We start from the raw sequence: 20016 nt of genomic DNA on the forward strand, positions 1-20016 counted from the left end.
AGTATTCCAACATTAAAAGGTTGGGGAGTAAAGGAACCAGCCAAGACTGAGAGGAAGCATTTGAGATGATGTGGCATCCTGGAAGTCAAGTGAAGAAAGTGCTTCAAGAAGGAAATAATATTTAACCATGTCAAAGGCTGCTAAGTCAAGTAAGATGAAGAATCTGGATTTCCATTGTGGAGATCACTGGAGAGCTTGGCAGGAGCAGTTTTGATGGAGCAATCAGGCAAAGCATACTCCGAGTGGGTTTAAGTGAGAACAGGAAGAGAGAAATTGGACAGAGCAAGTCTATTCATTTGTTTCAAAGTGTGAAAATGGGGTCATACCAGTACAGGAAAGTGGGATTGTGAGTGCCTTAGAAAAAAGATGATAGAAATACTGCATATTGAGTACATATGGAAAAATAAAACATGTAGGAGGAAGGGGCATTGTGGGAGTAATATCCTTGAGCAGGAGAGATGGAATTAGATTTAAGTGCTGAAATGGAGGGGTCAGCTTTGTTAGGAAATGTGTGGTCATGAATTTAAAGTGAGATCATTCAGCACAATGATGTGTTTTTCTTCAGACGCATTCAGCTGTGTGGGTGCAGGTGTGGAGTAGATGAAGCACTGGATTCAACTAGGCTTGGGAGTGATGACTGGATTACCATTTTCAAGTACAGTCGTCCCTCAGTGTCCATGGTGGATTGGTGCCAAAGCCCCCACACCCCTCCACCCCTCCAGGATACCAAAATACATGGAAGCTCATCTCTTATTTGAAATGGCATAGTAAAGCTAGTTTGGTGGTGCGTGTCTATAATCCCAGCTACTCGGGAGTTTGAAGTAGGAGGATCACCCAAGAGTTCAAGTCCAGCCTGGGCAACATAGTGAGACCCTATGTCTAAGAAAAAAATATTTAAAAGTGGCATAGTATTTGCATATAACTTACACACATCTTCATGTATACTTTAAATAATCTCTTATACCTAACACAATGCAAATGCTATGTAAATAGTTATGCTATATTGTTTGGGGACTAATGACAAGAAAAATTTATACATGTTCAGTACAAATGTGTTTCTTTCCAGAATATTTTTGATCTATGGTTGGTTGAATCCATGGATATGGAACTCAGATACAGAAGGCTGGCTGTATGTTAGCTGTTCTCAATGTTTTTGGGAAATCAAATAAGAGAAATGGCCTTTAATTTAAAAAATGAACAACCCTGAGATATTTGAGAGAAGACTCATTCCTGGTCAAAGAACCAGTAACAACAAAACAAGCATGAAATTTTTATTTCTGAAGAAGTTTTTTGTTTTGTTTTTGGCTGATTTTCAATAAGAGTAGATTCTTTCGGGTTAGAAAGTCCCTTCAATAAGGAAAAGTAAGTAATTAGACTTGCTGACCCAAACACCTGTTGATTCTTATCTTTTGAAAGTAATCAATAGCTGTGACTCTGTGTCGTTTTATCCCCCCCCATAGTATTTAATCATTTTTTTGTCACTAGCTTTGTAAAGGGCACCAAGTAAACAAGATAACAGTATAAATAAGGGGTTTGAGCCCAACTCATGCTAGTTATTGGCACACATTTAATATGGCATCTGGATGGGAAATCCATACTGAATGAGATTAAGGCAATGAAGTGAGAAAATTAAAAATTCATCCAGGAAGTGAATGTCCATGGCCAAATTACCAGTGTTTATATATGCATATAAAACAGCTTAGCATCAATTTGTTGCAGTAGTTATAACAAGCCTTGGCAAGGAGTTTTAGGCCAGAAGAGAATTTAAGTTTATTATAAACTAGAGTGTTCTGATGTTTTGTTCAACATCTTAGGGTTTCATCTGGAACACTGAATCAGTGTTCTGATGAGGTGAATGAGATGTGACTCAAATTAGCAAACTTGGGCTTAGTTGCCTGCACCAGAGCAGAAGTCAGCTGTCTCACACCTGTTCTGCCTGACTGGCTGTTTATATGAGATAATATCAGGCAGAGGATGCTGGGAGAACATTACTGAAATCATACAAGCCCTAGTGTTTCAAATGTGTCTTTGAAAATGGCTGATTTATGACAAGGAATATGCTCATAATAGGATATTAAGTGAAATAACCCAGATATTAATTTTATGTGTAGTATGTTCTCAACTGTTTTTTTTTTTTTTTAAAGGCATAGGAAAACAGACTAGAAGGAAATGTATGTTAACTGTGTCTTTTTGTGATTGAAGCCTAGAGCATTAAACCTTGAGACAAAACATTAAGGCAAATCTTGGTCAGACCGGAATACTGAAGGCAAAAATTATTTCTGGGTTTATTTCCTTTTTGATTGCTTGTTTTGTTTGTGTTGTAATTTGTGTAATATGTACCTTGATAATAGGGATTTAATAGATGGTGATTGATTCTTATACCATATTAATGCTGGAAGAATATACTTTTACATATGAGTACTGTGAATTGTTTTAGGAAACTCAGATATATGTTTATACATATGACATATTTATTGAACAACTGCTATGTGTCACTATTATTAGGCACTGGACATTGCAGACACAGTCCCTAACCTCATGGAACTTGCAGAATAAAATGGAGCGTATATGAGTTTTCTGTTGCTGCCTAAGAAGTTACAAGACACTTAGCAGCTTAACACAACACACGTTAATTATCTCACAGTTTCTGTGGGCAGGATGCAGGACATGGCTAACTGGGTCCTCAGCTCAGGGCCTCATGCTGCAATCAAGGTGTTGCCAGGCTGCATCCTTATCCAATGGTCCAACTGAAGAAAAATCTGCTTTGAAGCTCACTTGCTGTGTTGATAAAATTCACCTCCCTGTGGCATGATTGAGGGCCCTGGCTTCTTGATGGCTGTTGGCTGGAGGCTATTCTCAATTCCTAGAGGCCACCCTCAGCTCCTTGCCATGTGACTCTCCCAACAAGACCATTTAATTCTTCAGAGTCAGCTAAGGAGAGAGAATCACTAGTGAGTCTGTTAGCAAGAGAGAGCTGTATACAGTGTAATGTCATCACAAGAGTGATGTTCTACTGTCTTTGCATATTCTGGTGGTTAGAAGAAAGCCACAGTTCTACATACAGCTAGTCACTGCTATAGGCAAATGGGGCTTATTCTGCTGGGAATACCCTGAGAGGTCTCATAAAACACACCTTAGAATCGACTACAGCTGTCATTTAGGATAGGTCAAGGGTTGCCCCATGGGGGAGAATTCTGACTTGAAGGCATGTAGATGGCTCAGAATGACTGAGCAAGTTCCCAAAGGCATCTCTCATGGGGGCAGCAGCGAAACCCTGGGTGAAACTGGTAGCTACCTGGAGCAGCTGAGGTGAGGTATTACCAGGTTACAGGTTTGCAGTGTTGGTTACCACTGCAATGGCTGGAGTGAAAAGGCAGGTTGAGAGGGTGTCTGGTGGGACTAAGAAATGTTTGATGTATACAGGTGGTGAGGGGCAGAGCTGGAGGTTAAGTTTGTCTGACTCTATTGCCATCAGCTGCTACATGACCATTCTCCTGCACTTTAACATACTCACTTTTTTCATAAGCACTCTATTTCTTCTCTGCACTGAAATTCTTCATTTAACTCCCATTGTTTTGAGTAACACTATTTACAGCAATGCTTCTCAAAATTTAATGTGCATACAAATCACCTGGGGATCTTGTTAAATTCCTGACTCTGATTCAATACTTCATGTGTGGTCTTATAGGCTGCATGTCTAACAAGCTCCCAGATGCCAGTGCTGCTGGTCTGCAGACCACACTTTGAGTAGCAAGGTAATAAGGGAAAATATAAATGAAAATGTCTAGTAAGATAAAAAATAAATGAAAAACATAAGTGTGTAACTAGGTTGTATATTTGAATGAACTGAATAAAAGGCACAGTGATGCATGCTGAAGTTCCTAACTCAACAGTCTTTGACAAACATATTTGCTTTCCCTGTGGCCTGAAGATTTATTAAACCCTCTAAGTATATTTTGAATGATGATTTAAATAGCTTTTATATATAACCTTCCCCAGAATGGTTCAAAATGCTATTTGAGGGCACTAATTCTCTTTTAGAAAGATACTATTGTAATAATATACTAGTAATGTGAAAAATCAAATATGTACTTCCTACAGAACATCATTTTCTTGCTCTGCATGTACATCATTAAAAATTGCATTCCCTAAACCAAAATAACAGTATCATTAGGGTACAGTGAATTTATTGGAGTTTTGTCTCTGCTTCCTAGAGGGAAAAACATTGAGTTTCAAAGTCCTGCATCATCTGCTAAGAAGTTTTGTTCTGGGAATACTGTGCTTACTACTGACTGATTCAATTTTATTAGATTTTCATTCATGATATTTCTTCCAAAGAAGAAAGAAATGAAGTAATCTCAGGATCCTATCATATATTTATGTAGTTCTCTAAAAGACATGATTAACTTCTGCAATATGGTTTCTCAAGAAGTACTTTGAAGGAAATATGTGAAAGCATACCTCTAAGTTTTCAAGCTAAATTGAGATTTGATATTGTAATATGATACTGCAGATAAGGAACTGATTTAAAACATGAGGACTTAACAAACTCAATAATGGTTTAAAAGTTATGTAGATGCTTTTCTTCTTTTAGGCTTTCTATTTATTCACTCAGTGTTCAACAAACATCTATTGAGCATTCATTGTGAGTATTGACCTAGTCCTGGTTATGCAGTGAGGAACAAAATAGAGTTCTTGATCTCAGAGAATTTACACCCGAGGAGAAGGTAGACCTCAAGCAGATAGTCACACAAATACATACATTATTACTTATGTGGTAAGTGTTATGAAATAAACTTCCTGTGCAGAGTTCTAGAAGAAGGAGTTTGCTCCTCACTTTTGAGGAATTAAAGAAGCCTAGGGTGCTGGAGCAGGATACCAATAAGGAAGATATGGGTAAATGCTTATATAGCACACCAAATATATCAGGAGCAGCCATCAATCAACTCAAGTCCTTACTACCACCTTGTGAGTTCAGTGTCAGTAGTATTCTCATTTTATAGGTCAGAGGCATAGAGGGTATGCTGATTGCCCAGTGTTTCTTGGGTAGTGTGTTTCAACTCAAGATATCTGGCTTAGAGATACCTGGCTTAGGGTCTTCCTCTCTGTCCTCCACAGGAGAAAGGCAGCAGGGCTCAGCAGATCACACACATTGGCAGCTTGCTCTTTCCTCCTCTCTCTCAGTGTAATAATAGGCAACTTCAAAGCTTTAGGCATTATGTGAAAGAACAGGAGGTTAGTTAACTTAATTAGATACTAAAATAACCATGAAATAAAATAATAGTTCATTACTTCATAAGACAACTTATAGAGCTGGTGAGTAAGCATATCATAATGCATAACCATGTTGTCATTTCAGAAGATTTCTCCACGAGGGATATGTGGAAGAAAATAACCATAAACTATTGTCACATCTAAGCACGGGTGATTCAGGTCTTCATTTCCTGACCGGGTTAGTAACATGCTGTGATAGTTAATACTAAGTGTCAACTTCATTGGATTGAAGGATGCAATGTATTGTTCCTGGGTGTGTCTATGAAGGTGTTGCCTAAGGAAATTAACATTTGAGTCAGTGGACTGGGAGAGGCAGATACACCCTCAGTCTGGGTGGGCACCATCTAGACAGCTGCTAGTGTGGCTAGGATAAAGCAGGCAGGAGAAGGCGGAAGAGTAGACTTGCTCAGTCTTGCAGCCTTCATCTTTCTCCTGTGCTGGATGCTTCCTGCCCTCGAACATCAGACTCCAAGTTCTTCAGCTTTTGAACTCTTGGACTTACACCAGTGGTTTGCCAAGGGCTCTTGGGGCCTTTGGCCACAGACTGAAGGCTGCATTGGCAGTTTCCCTACTTTTGAGGTTTTGGGACTTGGACTGACTCACCACTGGCTTCTTTGCTCCTCAACCTGCTGACAGCCTATCTTGGGACTTTACTTTGTGATCATACGAGTTAATTCTCTTGAATAAACTCCCTTTCATATATACATATATTCTATTTGTTCTGTCCCTCTAGAGAACCCCAACTAATACACATGCCATTTCTATAATTCCTTGAAGATGTGTAAGTGATACAACCCATTGAGGAGACTTTGTTTTTTTGTATTTCTAAGGCAGGAAAATGATGTAGTAAATATTTAAATGTTATAGCAGGATTCTAAGAAATGGAATTTTAAGTAATTTTTCTTTTGCCACTCACAGTAGTTTAGTTTTGTAGATAGATTTATCTTAAGCTTTAAATAATGAATGCTTATAAACTTAAAAATATTTATTGTAATTTTCATTTAATTTCCTACTCATGCCACATACATTTCCCAGCACTGAAGCCAAGCAGCTGGATACTTTTTTGCTGTCATGGTTTAGTAAGTGGCAATGCTGTGGAAGAGAGCAAAACAGTGCAGGGCTGCTACTTATCACACTGAGGAACTCAGACGCCTCCATGCAGTTACTGTATCTAATGGGAAACTCTGAGAAAAACAGATATGAAGTTCTTATGTTTCATGATCTAGGCTTTTCAGTACTTTACCTTTTGTGTCTGGCTTTTATCAAATGGCATGGTTAATAGTAAACAGAAAAAGCATAAGCCAACCATAAGCTGGATAACACACCTTTGAGAAGCTGAAAGTTGGCTCTTGGATCATTGATTATTATAGAATCATAGGAATGTTAGAAATACTGTCACCTGACTTTTTCCCCTTTAAGGATGAAAAGATCATATGTCAAGCTGGCGGCAGAGCATGAGATAGAGCCACACTCTCCTAACTCATAGGCAGTGACCTCAGCATTGAGATTAGGGGTGTGTGTGTGTGTGTGTGTGGGGTGGGTGTGTGTGTGTGTGTGTGTGTGTGTGTGTATGTATGTGTAACATTGTACTTTAGGTTTCCTAAGACAAAGACCATGAAACTAGAAACACAATTCGCAGTTCTCAGGAAACATACATTTCCAGAGCACACAGAAAATCCCAAACTTAGACTGTACATGGCTGCTGAGGCAAAGATAAATCAGTAAAGATAAAATATGGGGATAATTTTTAAGCAATATGCTATATGGTCTTAATGAAACACCTTCATTCTTGGTAAGGCAGCAAACTATAGTCCTTTTTTTTATTTAATCAGTTAATTTAAAAGACTAAAACACCTACAGATAGTCTACATTTGGAGAATATTAGGGTAATTTAATACATTTATTATGCCCTTGTCCACTCTTGCTCATGGAGAACCAGGTGTGACCTCCTACTAGCATACTCCTGTGTGAAGCCCTCTCAGAGCCCTTCCAGAGCTGTGGCTACCCAGGGGCTGTGGTGGGAGAGGTCTGCCCAGGGCACAGAGGCATATCTGCTGCTGTGAGCTTGTACTTTTAAACAATGTTAATGATAAAATACTACTCCCTGCTGGGGCTGACCACACCAATCCCTGCTCTCCCCTTAATGCCACTGCTCCAGGAGACTTTGCAACCAAATCCAAGGGCAGAGGAAGAGGGAGGGGTTGGAAGCTGCAAATAGATAATGTTTTCTTCTTTACTGATCTTCAAATTGGCAACTAGAAGATACAAGAAAAGCATCTATGCAGTGAATAGTGCTAATAAGAGAAATAAGATTTTCTGTTACAAGTTAAATGTTAATAAAAAGAATAAAACCATAACAAAATAGCTTTCCTTTATTCAATAGAAAATCAGGTATAAAATATAATAGAAAATAACCAATTTTATAGTAACAACAAAAACTATGAAATATCTAGAAATACAGTTCACCCCAAACATATAAGACCTGTATAAAGAAAAATAAAGCTTTATGGAATTATAAAAGACTTGAATAAGTTGTGGGGGATGTCATATTACTGGTTGTAAAGATTTTACTTTTCCCTGAGTGAGCTTATGTTAATAATACAATTCCAGTAAAAACACAACAGGATTAAATACATACATACATCTCAAAAATTGACTTTGGGCATGATACATAAGCCCTTTGGACTTTGGTACAAGAATAAACTGGTCAATGTTTCTTGAATACATTTTGAAAATATGAATAATGATCTTAAAATGTTAAGATCTCTTAATATTTTTACTTCTAGTTTTGATACTAGATAAATAATTGGAAGTGATAATAAAACTCCATGTTTATGAAAGTTTATCAAAGTTTTGTAATGAAAATAGGCCTGGGCTACATAGTGAGACCTTGTCTTTACTAAAAATGAAAAAAACAAAAAATTAACTGTGTGTGGTGGTATGGTGCATGCCTGTAGTTTCAAGCTACTTGGGAGGCTGAGATGGAATGATGACTTGAGCCCAGGAGTTTGAGGCTGCAGTGAGCCATAATTGCACCACTGTACTCCAGCCTTTGTGACAGAGTGAGACCCCTTCTATTAAAAAAATCAAAGTTGGCAAAATCAATGGGGCAATTGGCTTAAACACATTTTGACAAAAACATGAGGTAAAGTATTATGCAGCTATTAAAACCTCTATTTTAAATACGAATTAATAACATGAAACCATAAATAAATGTAAAATTATATAAAGTTTCTTAAATAAGCATTTGCATATATACTCATAGGCAAAGACTACATGTAAATGAAGAAAATTTCTTGAAATGTTTCCAGTAGTTAGGATGGTGAAATCGTAAAGTAGATGTGGGTCCAACTCTTGCTTTCTAATTGTGAGATTCTGGTTACATTTTGTGTTATTCCAGGTCTTAATTTCTTCATATATAAAATGAAGAAAATAACAATACAGTTGCTGTGAGGGTTAAATTTGCTAATATATGTAAAACATTTATCATAGTGCTTAGCATATATCAAGTATTCAATACATAGTATTTATACCAATAATGAATGTTACCCAATTTCATATTTTATAAATTTTAGACCTTGCAGATTTATTAATTTTATAATCAGAAAAAGATAATGAATATTATACATTTCAAAAAGAGGAGGTTTAGAAATTTAAGGCAAAGTGAAAAGCAAGTGCAAGAAGACATGGTAAGTGAGCAGAGAATACAAAATATACGCCATGGAGGAAAATAAATTTGGCCTTAAGTAGTCCAATTTAAAAAGGAAATTATAATATTATGTTTATTGAATGTATTCTCTGTGCTAGGACTTGTATTATGTATCTGTGTGTATATATATATATATATATATATATATATATATATCATTTAGTTCTTGATATTACCCTGTGAGGAAGGTACTATCATTATTACTATTTTACAGATGAGGAAAGTAAGGCATAGAAAGTGGAAGTAATTCATTCAAGGTTGTGAGCAAGCAAGCAGCAGAGCTAGGCTGTGAAGCAGTCTGAATCAGTCTAACCACTCCCCTGGACTGCTTTCTTACATGATGAGTTCTACACGATTCAGGTAAGATAAAAGACAATGAATTGTTTAAGAGAAGCACAACAGTTTCTGATAGATAAGAAACATTGCCCCTGAATGGCCTCGTGAAGATGTGAAGATGACACTGCTCAATTTAATCATGAACATTCTCCATGTATTCTTATAACAGAAACACTGACAGGTTTCATAGCCCTGTTTATTATGGTGTCTCTCAATGTGAGTTAGTGACCTTGCATTAAAGCACGATCATTAAAAATCTTTATCTTGGAGAAAAGCCCATAAGTAGAGGGCAGACTTGATAGGTTAATGGAGAGAGACTGGCATACTGAAAAATCTTTAAAATAATTCTGAGGAATTGGAAAATGATTGAGGGCTTTGCCACAAACTTGAAATTCAAAGAAGGACTTCGAAAGGGGTAAGAAATCTCATAAAACACAGGGATAAGATCACAATTAGTTTCTAGTATTCAAAGTTTAGATTTGAAAAAAGTTAAAAATGTAAGATGTTGACTAGAATAACAAAAAAATTGTATACAGTTGTGATACTGAAAGTGGCCTTTTTGGTTTGCGATTGGAAAAAGGATATTCATTAATTTGGTGTGGCATATTGAATAATTAAGTTGTCACATACAGAGTTTAAGTTTGTCACAGGTTGGACTCTCCATAGGCAGATATTGGGAGTTTGGGTGCAAGATGTTTATTAGGGAACAACACCTGTGAAAGGAATGGGGAAAAAGCAGAATTGTCCATGCTGGGACACAATGGCCTGACATTTATGTTCATGCTTTGCTCAGTTACTGGATGCAAGCTGCTCTAAAAAGGATGTAGTCTGGAGTGAAGCATCTCTCTCCAGCTGAGGCTGTTTCTGAAGGAACTGACACCTGGAGGGCATCTGCTGAGTGTGTTCCCCACAACTGGGCCACAAGCCCTTCCCTTAAGGGTGCCCTTAATCTTTTAACAGATATTTTGGGAGTGGGTGGCTGTTCAAACCAAAGATTCCTCCTGGTTGTATTAGTGTGTGGTCCGTTTCCAGGGGAATTAGCAGGTAAGCACTGGAAGAACAATGCTTAGAACAGACTGGCAAACGCTAGATAGCTCATGGGTCAAATCCAGCCAATAACCTATTTTTTTTGCGTTGCCCATGAGCTAGGAATGTTAACATTTTTAACGGCAGCAAAAAACATACCAAAAAAAAAAAAAACCCTCAAGAATATGTGACAAACTGTATGTGACCTGCAAAGCCTAAAACATTTACTATTTAGCACTTTACAGGAAAATGTTTCCAGATCCTAGCCTAGTATTAAGAGCAATCTTAGTTTCAAGTAAATATTCTGTACCTAGCTTTTGCAGCTTGAGAAATGAGAACTAGAAGTTATTTTTTTTTACTGTATTCCTTAGAAGGAAGTAATTGGTCTGATCATTGATTGTGGCAGAAGATATTTCTTAGATGGATAATCAGAGCACAAGGACCTGCCCAGATGAGGCCTCTTGAATTCTATCCCTAGTTATTTGGGGCTTTCTGTTCTCCTGCTCTGGAAAGTGATTGTAGATCAAGTATTTTTAAAGCACATTTCTTTTAACATTTTCAACTATAACTCCTATTTCTCTTTAGGTTATTTTATTAAAGCAACCAAGCATTTGATACCGTGACTACAACTTCACTAAAGAACCTCAATCCTGTAAAAAATGTTATTTGCTTCATGGTAGAATGTCACTGATACAACTTTGAGTTTCATATCAGTTTCATTGAATTTCAACTCATTTAAGCAGAAAGGATCCTACTGAAATCCTTGCTGCTTGACAACCTTCTAAATGCATGCTGGGTGTTGACTGTTAGTTTAGAGAGAGGACTCCTTAGTTGATCATTTGGTTCAGTGATCCATGTTATAATTTTTTTCTCTTTTCATGCCTCATTACCCATTTAAAATACTTTCATTAGACCAGAGAACTGTGTATATTTTGTTCTTAGATTTTTTTGTTCAGCAACACACTATTTCCTTTTAGAGTACATTTCACATAAAGGAAAATGAAATGAGCATGGTAAATTTTATTTATACACTGGCATTTTCTGCCAGCTGGATTTCAGGAGCATTTACAAACGTACACATTTATATATTACCTACTTGAAAGTGTGGGTGCCAGAAAATAAGCCAGTATAAGCTTTCAAAATAGGAGAAAATTTACTGTATATTAAAGGTCATCCAGCTGCCTGAATGGTTGTATAAAAAGGTCAGCTTCTGTAAGAAACAGAGTGTAGAGGTACATCAAGTAGTTCAGATGTTTCAACTTCAAATCCTCTGTAAGGATGGCAGACAAGATGAAGGCAAGAGACAAAAGAGTAAATAATGTTTTGAATGTGTCATAGAAGAATAAACTTACTGCTTGTTGAACATAAAATGATTGGAAAGAAAGATTTCATTACTGAACTGTGGTCAACTATGGAGGGAGGAGGATTGATTTTAGTGCTCACATTTATTGCAAATGGCTGTCATGCATCCTCTATTGCTTTCTTAGAACTAAAAACAAGCGTATGGCAGATTATAAGTTCTAAAACAAACAAAATCCTAGGAGATTAAGAGTTCATTATTAGCAGAAATATCTGGCCAGGGATTTTGTTTCTTAAAATTTATAATTTAAAAAATGTGTAGCTTGCATTGGCTTGAAGAAATTTTTAATTTTCCTCTCTTACATAAACAGCTCTTAATTATCTGTGATGAGTGGGTCAGGGAAAACATGGGTAACAAATCCAAGAACAGAAAATTATTAATAGATTCTATTAATCCTGTATTCTCTGGCACCAACCTGTGGACCCTGGCTGCTGACAACAGTTAAATATACTGTGATTTATTTCTGTTTTTCATCCTCTGTTAAAAACATATTGGTAAATAATAAAATGGCTAGAAGAATAGTGACAGAGAGCCTGAATAATGAACTAGCTTGGCAACCAGTCCTCAAAATTTGAGAATTCATTATGCAGTGACTCCTTCGTTTTTAAAACATTATCTATCACGTAAATCATAATCTAATTTTAGATTCTAATCCAGTCTACTTCCAGAGCAAGTTTATACTTTGGCAATACAAATTCAGTCTTACCCTAGGAGAAGCTATTGTCTTAAACCATATAATATATTTCATGAAAATCCAGATCAATTTTAGATTGCCCAGGGAAACAACTACTGCCATCTTCTTCTTCTAATACTTTAGTGTATGAGGCCTGTTGGGGGAGGGTGAAGGTGAGGGAAGTACATCAGAAAAAAGAGCTAATGCACACTAAGTGTATACTTAGGTGATGGGTCGACAGGTGCAGCAAAGCACCGTAATACATGTTTAACTATGTAACAAACCTGCAACATCCTGTACATGTACCCTGGAACTTAAAAATAAAATTAAAAAAAATACTTTAGTGTAGAACTCAATACATATATTGAGGCATTTTCTATGTGTAGTGTGCTGTCTACAAAAGAGATAACGAAGTTTAAGTGCCTACCAACATGAGCATGCATTAGAGTATCTGCCATTCCCTGCATGAGCTTTGCCTGTGTTTTCATCAATTTATCAATAAAAGAAACACAGATTATTGTGTGTTGTTCTGGCATTTCTTTTTAAAAATTCTTAATTTTACTTTTTGTGGGTACATAGTAGGTGTATATATTATGGCGTGCATGAGATGTTTTGATACAGGCATGCAGTCATGTCGTGTAAAATGGGGTATCCATCCCAAGTATTTATCCTTTGTGTTACAAATAATCCAATTATATTATTTTAGTTATTTTTAAACATACAATCAAATTATTGGCTGTAGTCACTGTTGTGCTCTCAAATACTAGGTTTTATTCATTCTTATTTTTATTTTTGAGACGGCAGCCTCACTCTGTTGCACAGGCTGGAGTACGCTGGCACGATCTTGGCTCACTGCTGCCTCTGCCTCCTGGTTTCAAGCAATTTCCAGCAAATTTTTGTATTTGTAGTAGAGATAGGGTTTCATGTGTTGGTCAGGCTAGTCTCGAACTCCGGAACTTAAGTGATCCACGTAACTCGGCCTCCCAAATTGCTAAGATTACAGGCATGAGACACCGCGCTTGGCCTATTTATTCTTTCTATTTTTCTATACCTATTACCCAACCCCACTTCCACTGCATGCTCCCACTACTTTTTGCAGCCTCTGATAACCATCCTTCTGCTCTCTATCTCCATGATTTCAATTATTTTGGATTTTAGACCACACAAATGAGTAAAGATGTGGTATTTGTCTTTCTGTGCCTGGTGTATGTTACTTAGAATAATGACCTCCCGGTCTATTCATGTTGTAAATGACAGGATTTCATTCTCTTTTATGGCTCACTAGTACTCCATTGTGTATATATATCATATTTTCTTTATCCATTCATCTGCTGATGGACATTTAGTTGCTTCCAAATCTTGTATATTGTGAACAGTGCTGCAACAAACTTAGGACTGCAGATATCTCTTCTGTTTACCAATTTCCATTCCTTTTGAGCCTATACCCAGCAGTGGGATTGCTGAATCTCATGGTAATTATATTTTTAGTTTATTGAGGAATCTCCAAACTGTTCTCCATAGTGGTTGTACTAATTTACATTAACACCAACACTTGTGCATCAAGTGTATGAGGGTTCCCTTTTCTCCATGAGCTTCCCAATAATTATTATTGCCTGCCTTTTGGATTAAAGCCATTTTAACAGGGGTGAGATAATGTCTCACTGCAGTTTTTATTTGCATTTCTCTGATGATCAGTGATATTGAGAACCTTTTCATATATGCCTGTTTTGTATATTTTCTTTTGAAAAATATCTATTCAAACCTTTGCTCATTTTTTGACTGGATTATTAGATGTTATCTTATGGAGTTATATGAGCTCCTTATGTATTCTGGTTATTAATACCTTGTCAGAGGGTTAATTTGCTAATATTTCCTCCCATTCTCTAGGTTGTCTCTTTACTTAGTTGATTGTTTCCTCTGCTGTGCAGAAGCTTTTAACTTGATGTGATCCCATTTGCCCATTTTTTGCTTTGGTTATCCATGAGCACTATGGTTGTCTGTAAGCGCTATGGTGTATTAGTCAAGAAATTTCTGTTTATTCCAATGTCCTGGAGGCTTTCTCCACTGTTTTCTTGTAGTAGTTTTATAGTTCAAGGTCTTAGATTTAATTTTAATCCATTTTTATTTGATTTTTGTATATGGGCAAGAGATAAGGGTCTAGTTTCATTCTTATGCATATGGATATCCAGTTTTCTCAGCACCATTTATTGAAGAGACTATTTTTTCCCCCAGGGTATGTTCTTGGCACCTTTGTCAAAAATGAGTTCACTATAGTTGTGTGGATTAGTTTCTGGGTTCCTCTATTTTGTTCTATTGGTCTGTGTGTCTGTTTATATACTAGTACTATGCTGTTTTGATTACTCTAGCTTTATAGTATAATTTGAAGTGAGGTAAAGTGATTCCTCCAGTTTTTTGTTTGTTTGTTTGTTTCTTTTTGGTTTAGGGTAGATTTAGCTCTTCTGGGTTTTTTCTGGTTTCATATAATTTTAGGATTTTTTTTTTCTACTTCTGTGAAGAATGCCATTGGTATTTTGATAAAGATTGCTCTGAATCTGGATATCGTTTTGGATAGCATGGACATTTTAACAATATTGATTCTTCAAACTCACGAACACGAAATATATTTCCTTTTTTTTGGTGTCTTCAATTTCTTGCATCAAAGTTTTATAATTTTTATTATAGAGATCTTTGACTTCTTTGATTAATTTTTGTCTTAGTTATATTATTTTATGTGTAGCTATTAAAAATGGCATTACTTTTTGATTTCTTTTGCAGATAGTTACCTGTTGGCATGTAGAAATGCTGCTAACGTTTGTATGTTGATTTTGTAGCCTGCAATTTTACTTAATTTGTTTATCAGTTCTAATAGTTTTTTGGTGGTGGAGTCTTTAGGTTTTTTCAAATACCAGATTATATCATCTGCAAACAAGAATAATTTGATTTCTTCCACCCCAATTTGGATGCCCTTTCTTTCTTTCTCTTGTCTGACTGCTCTAGCTAGGACTTCCAGTACTATGTTGAATAACAGTGGTAAAGGTGGGCATCCTTGTCATGTTTCAGATCTTAGAGGAAAGACTTTCAGTTTTTCTCTATTTAGGATGATACTAGCTGTGGGTCTGTTACATAGGGCTTTTATTACGTTGAGGTATGTTCTTCTATGCCCAGTATTTTGAAAGTTTCTTTTTATGAAGGGATGTTGAATTTTATCAAATGCTTTTTCAGCATCAATTGAAATGATCATGTGGCTTTTGTTGTTCATTCTGTTGATATAATGTATTACATTGATTAATTTGTATATGTTGAACCATCCTTGCTTAATGGGGTAAATCAAACTTGGTCATGATGATCGGCCCTTTTACGGAGTTATAGAATTTGGTTTGCTAGTATTTTGTTGAGGGTTTTTGTATCATTGTTCATTATTGATACTGGTCTATAATTTTCTGTTTTTTTGTTTTGTTTTGTTTTGTTTTTTTTTTTGATGAGTCTTTGTGTGGTTTTCCTATCAGGGTAATACTGCCCTTGTAGAATCAGTTTGGAAGTATTTCTTTCTCGTCTATTTTTTGGAATAGTTTGAGTAGAACTGATATTAGTTCTTCTTTAAATGTTTGGTGGAATTTAGCAGTGAGGCAATTGGGTCCTGGGCTTTTCTTTATCAGAAGACTTTTTATTTTGGCTTTGATTTCATTACTTATTATTGATCTATTCAGGTTTTGGATTTTTTCATGGTTCAATCTTGGCAGGTTGTATGTGTCTAGGAATTTGTACATTTCCTGTAGGTTTTCCAAATTATTGGCATATACTTGCTCATTGTGGCCACTAATGATCATTTGAATTTTGACAGTATTAGTTGTAACGTCTCTTTTTTCATCTCTGATTCTATTTATTTGGATCTCCTCTCTTTCTTTTTTTTTTAATCTGACTAAAGCTTGGCCAATTTTGTTTAACTTCTGAAAAAAACAACTTTTTGATTCATTTTGCATTGCTTTCTTCATTTTAATTTCTGCTGTGATTCTTAATATTCTACTAATTTTGAATTTGGTTTTCTCTTGTTTTTCTAGTTCTTTTAGATGCAGCATTAGTTTGTTTATTTGAAGTTTTTCTTTTTTGGTGTAGGCACTTACAGCTATAAACTTTCCTTTTAGTACGCTTTTGCTGTATCCCATAGGTCTTGGTAGATTGTATTTCCATTATCACTTGGTTAAAGAAATTTTTAATTTCCTAATTAATTCATTAATCCACTGGTCATTCAGGAGTATATTGTTTAATTGTCATGTATTTGTATAGTTTCCAAACTTCCTCTTGGTATTAATTTCTAGTTTTATTCAATTGTGGTCAGAGAAGATACTTGATAATGCTAATACTTCAATTTCTTTTTTGAATGTTTTAAGACTTGTTTGGTGATTTAACATATGGTCTATCTTTGAGAAATGTTGGAATTCATTCGGGATGGCTGGCACAATATTAGGGAAATATTAGGGAAATTCCAACAGAGAATGATCTATGTGCTGAGAAGAATGTATATTATGGAGCCATTGGCTGAAATGTTCTGTAAATATTTATTAGGTCCATTTGTTCTATCGTGCAGATTAAATCTGATATTTCTTCGTTGATTTTCAGTCTGGAATATCTGTCTGTCCAATGCTGAAAGTAGGTTGTTGAAGTCTCTGTCTATGTATGTATTGGGACCTATCTCTCTTTTTATTTGCTTTGTATATCTGGGTGCTCTAGCGTTGTGTACATATATGTTTAAAATTATAACCTCTTGCTGAATTGACCCCTTTATCATTATGCAGTGACTTTCTTTGTATATTCTTGTAGTTTTTAAGTCTATTTTGTCTGATATTGAAGAGGGAAAAAAATAATAAAACAATATAAAAATAAATGCAGGAGAGAAAAGGAGAAATTAAATTTTTCTTTTATAATGAAACTTCCCTAAGTCCTTCTCCCTCCCATTAAATAGTATCCTGCTTTGCAAGTTTTATAAGTTTATGAATTTTCATATTCCTGTTCTCTATAGCTGGTAGCTATAAGTTTCTGTAACACAGCAAAGGTTATGAGAAATGCCCATGTAGGCTGGACTCCTGCCTTCTAGGCACTGTAGCAGAAGGTAATAGATAAGGCCCATGCTTGAATCCTTGAGCTCTGCAGATAGCAAACATCTGGGTTGCATAGCAACTGTCATATGGAAGCCTAGGTTAGGTGCCTGTCATTGCTTGGTACATTGTCTTTGTTCTATACTTGCAAGCTTGTTTTAGCACCACTGTGTACTTCACGTATTAAGTGTCAAGCCCTGTGTTTGTTAGGTTCTCAGCCATTTTAAATACAAATTTGAGCTGGGCCAGTGTACACTTAAAATCAACTTCTGCAATCACCACAGTCTCTCTAGTCTCTAAAATTGTGCAACAATACAAGTATTCCTGTTCTTTTTTTTTTTTTTTTTTTTTTGGCTTTTATTGGCATGAAATATGTTTTTCCATCCCGTCCCTTCATTTTCAGTCTATGTGTGTCTTTATAGACGAAATGTGTTTCTGATAGGCAACAGATTTTGGGGTCTTTTAAAAATCCATTCAGCTAGTCTATGCCATTTGATTAGAAAGTTTAGTCCATTTACATTCATTGTCTTTATTTTTCAGTAATGACTTACTCCTATCATTTTGTTATTTGTTTTCTTATTGTTGTTTTGTGGTCTTTTTATTTTATTTCCTGTCTTCCTTTTAGTGAAGGTGATTTTCTCTGGTGATACGGTTTAGTTTCTTGCTTTTTATTTTTTGTGTATTTGTTGTATGTTTTTTGGTTTGAGGTCACCATGAGTCTCGAAAATACTGTCTTATAACCTATTATTTTAAATTGATAATGACTTAACACTCTTTGTGTAATTAAACAACCAACCAAGCAAAGAGAAAAACTAATAAAACTGTATGCCTTAGCTTTGTCCCCTGACTTAACATTTTCTTGTTTACATTTATATCTTATTGTACTGTCTATGCCTTTAAAAGTTATAGTTAATTTTTTATTGGTTCCTTGTTTGGTCTTTTTACTTAACATAAAAGTGGGTTCCAGCACTTTGGGAGGCTGAGGCAGGTGGATCACCTGAGGTCAGGAGTTCAATACCAGCCTGGCCAACATGGTGAAACCCTATCTCTACTAAAAAAATACAAAAAATTACCTGGCTGTGGTGGCAGGCACCTGTAATCCCAGCTACTTGGGAGACTGAGGCAGGAGAATTGCTTGAACCCAGGAGATGAAGGTTGCAGTGAGCTGAGACTGTGCCACTGCACTCCAGACTGGGTAACAGAGTGAGATTCCATCTCAAAAACAAAAAAAGTAGTTTATACACACATAGTTACAGTATTATAATATTCTGTGTTCTTCTGTCTACTTACTATTACCAGTGAATTTTGTACCTTCATGTGATTTCTTTTTGATCATGTTAATGATCAATTCTAAAGTATTCCTTTTAGAATTTCTTGAAGGACAGGCCTGATGTTGATAAAACCCCCAGGTTTTTTTTTTTTTTTTTTTTTTTTCTGTCTCAGAAAATCTCTATTTCTTCATATTTGAAGGATATTTTCCCCAGATATACTATTCTAGTGTAAAAGATTTTTTTCCTTCAGAACTTTAAGTATGTCATGCCACTCTTTCATGGCCTGTAAGATTTCCCCGGAAAAATCTGCTGCCAGATGTACTGGAGCCCCATTGTATGTTATTTATTTCTTTTCTGTTGTTCTTTTAGGATCCTTTCTTTATCCCTGATCTTTGAGAGTTTGATCATTAAATGCCTTGAGGTAGTCTTTGGGTTAAATCTACTTGGTATTCTATAACCTTCTTGTACTTGTATATTGATATCTTGCTCTGGGTTTGGAAAGTTCTCTGTTATTATCCCTTCGAATAAACTTTCTACCCCTATTGATTTCTCTACCTTCTCTTTAAGGCCAATAACGCTTAGATTTGCCCTTTTGAGCCTATATTCTAGATCTTGCAAACATGCTTTTTTTTTTTATTCTTTTGTTTTCTCTGACTGTGTATTTTCAAGTAGTCTGTTTTCAAGCTTACTATTTCTTCTGCTTGACCAATTCTGCTGTTAAAAGACTGTGATGCATTCTTCAGTATGCCAACTGCATTTTTCAGCACCAGAGTTTCCACTTGGTTCTTTTCATTATTTTAATCTTTTTGTTAAATTTATCTGATCAAATTATGAATTCTTTCTCTGTGTTATTTCGAATTTCTTTGAGTATCCTCAACACAGCTATTTTGAAACTTCTATTTGAAAGGTCACATATCTCTGTTTCTCCAGGACTGTTTCCTGATGACTTATTTAGTTCATTTGGTGAGATTATAGTTTCTTGGATGATGATGCTGCTTAGAGATATTCTTTGGTGTATAAGCATTGAAGACTTAGTTATTTATTGTTGTCTTCTCAGTCTGGACTTGTTTCACTCATCCTTCATGGGGAGGCTTTACAGATATTCAAAAGGACTTAGGTCTTGTGATCTAATCTGTGTCTGCTTTAGAGGGTACCCCAATCTCATTAATGCTGTGGTTCTTGCAGACTTATAGAGATACTGCCTTGATAGTTTTGGACAAGATTCAGAATAATTCTCTAGATTACCAGGTAGAGACTGTTCTTTTCTCTTAATT

General features: G+C 35.9%; 1 long non-coding RNA gene across 1 annotated transcript; it reads right to left on the minus strand.

Annotated features, from left to right (window-relative positions):
* Positions 1-16076: 16076 nt before the first annotated feature.
* Positions 16077-19648, minus strand: LOC116526238. Its single transcript, XR_004258039.1, has 4 exons — positions 19637-19648; positions 19201-19209; positions 17739-17740; positions 16077-16181 (listed from the first exon to the last, which is right to left on the minus strand). It is a non-coding gene; the product is annotated as an uncharacterized LOC116526238 (long non-coding RNA).
* Between the last annotated feature and the right edge of the window lie 368 nt (positions 19649-20016).

Source organism: Sapajus apella, unplaced genomic scaffold (assembly GCF_009761245.1).
Source record: "Sapajus apella isolate SASKATOON/1434 unplaced genomic scaffold, GSC_monkey_1.0 scaffold50, whole genome shotgun sequence".
NCBI lineage: Eukaryota > Metazoa > Chordata > Mammalia > Primates > Cebidae > Sapajus > Sapajus apella.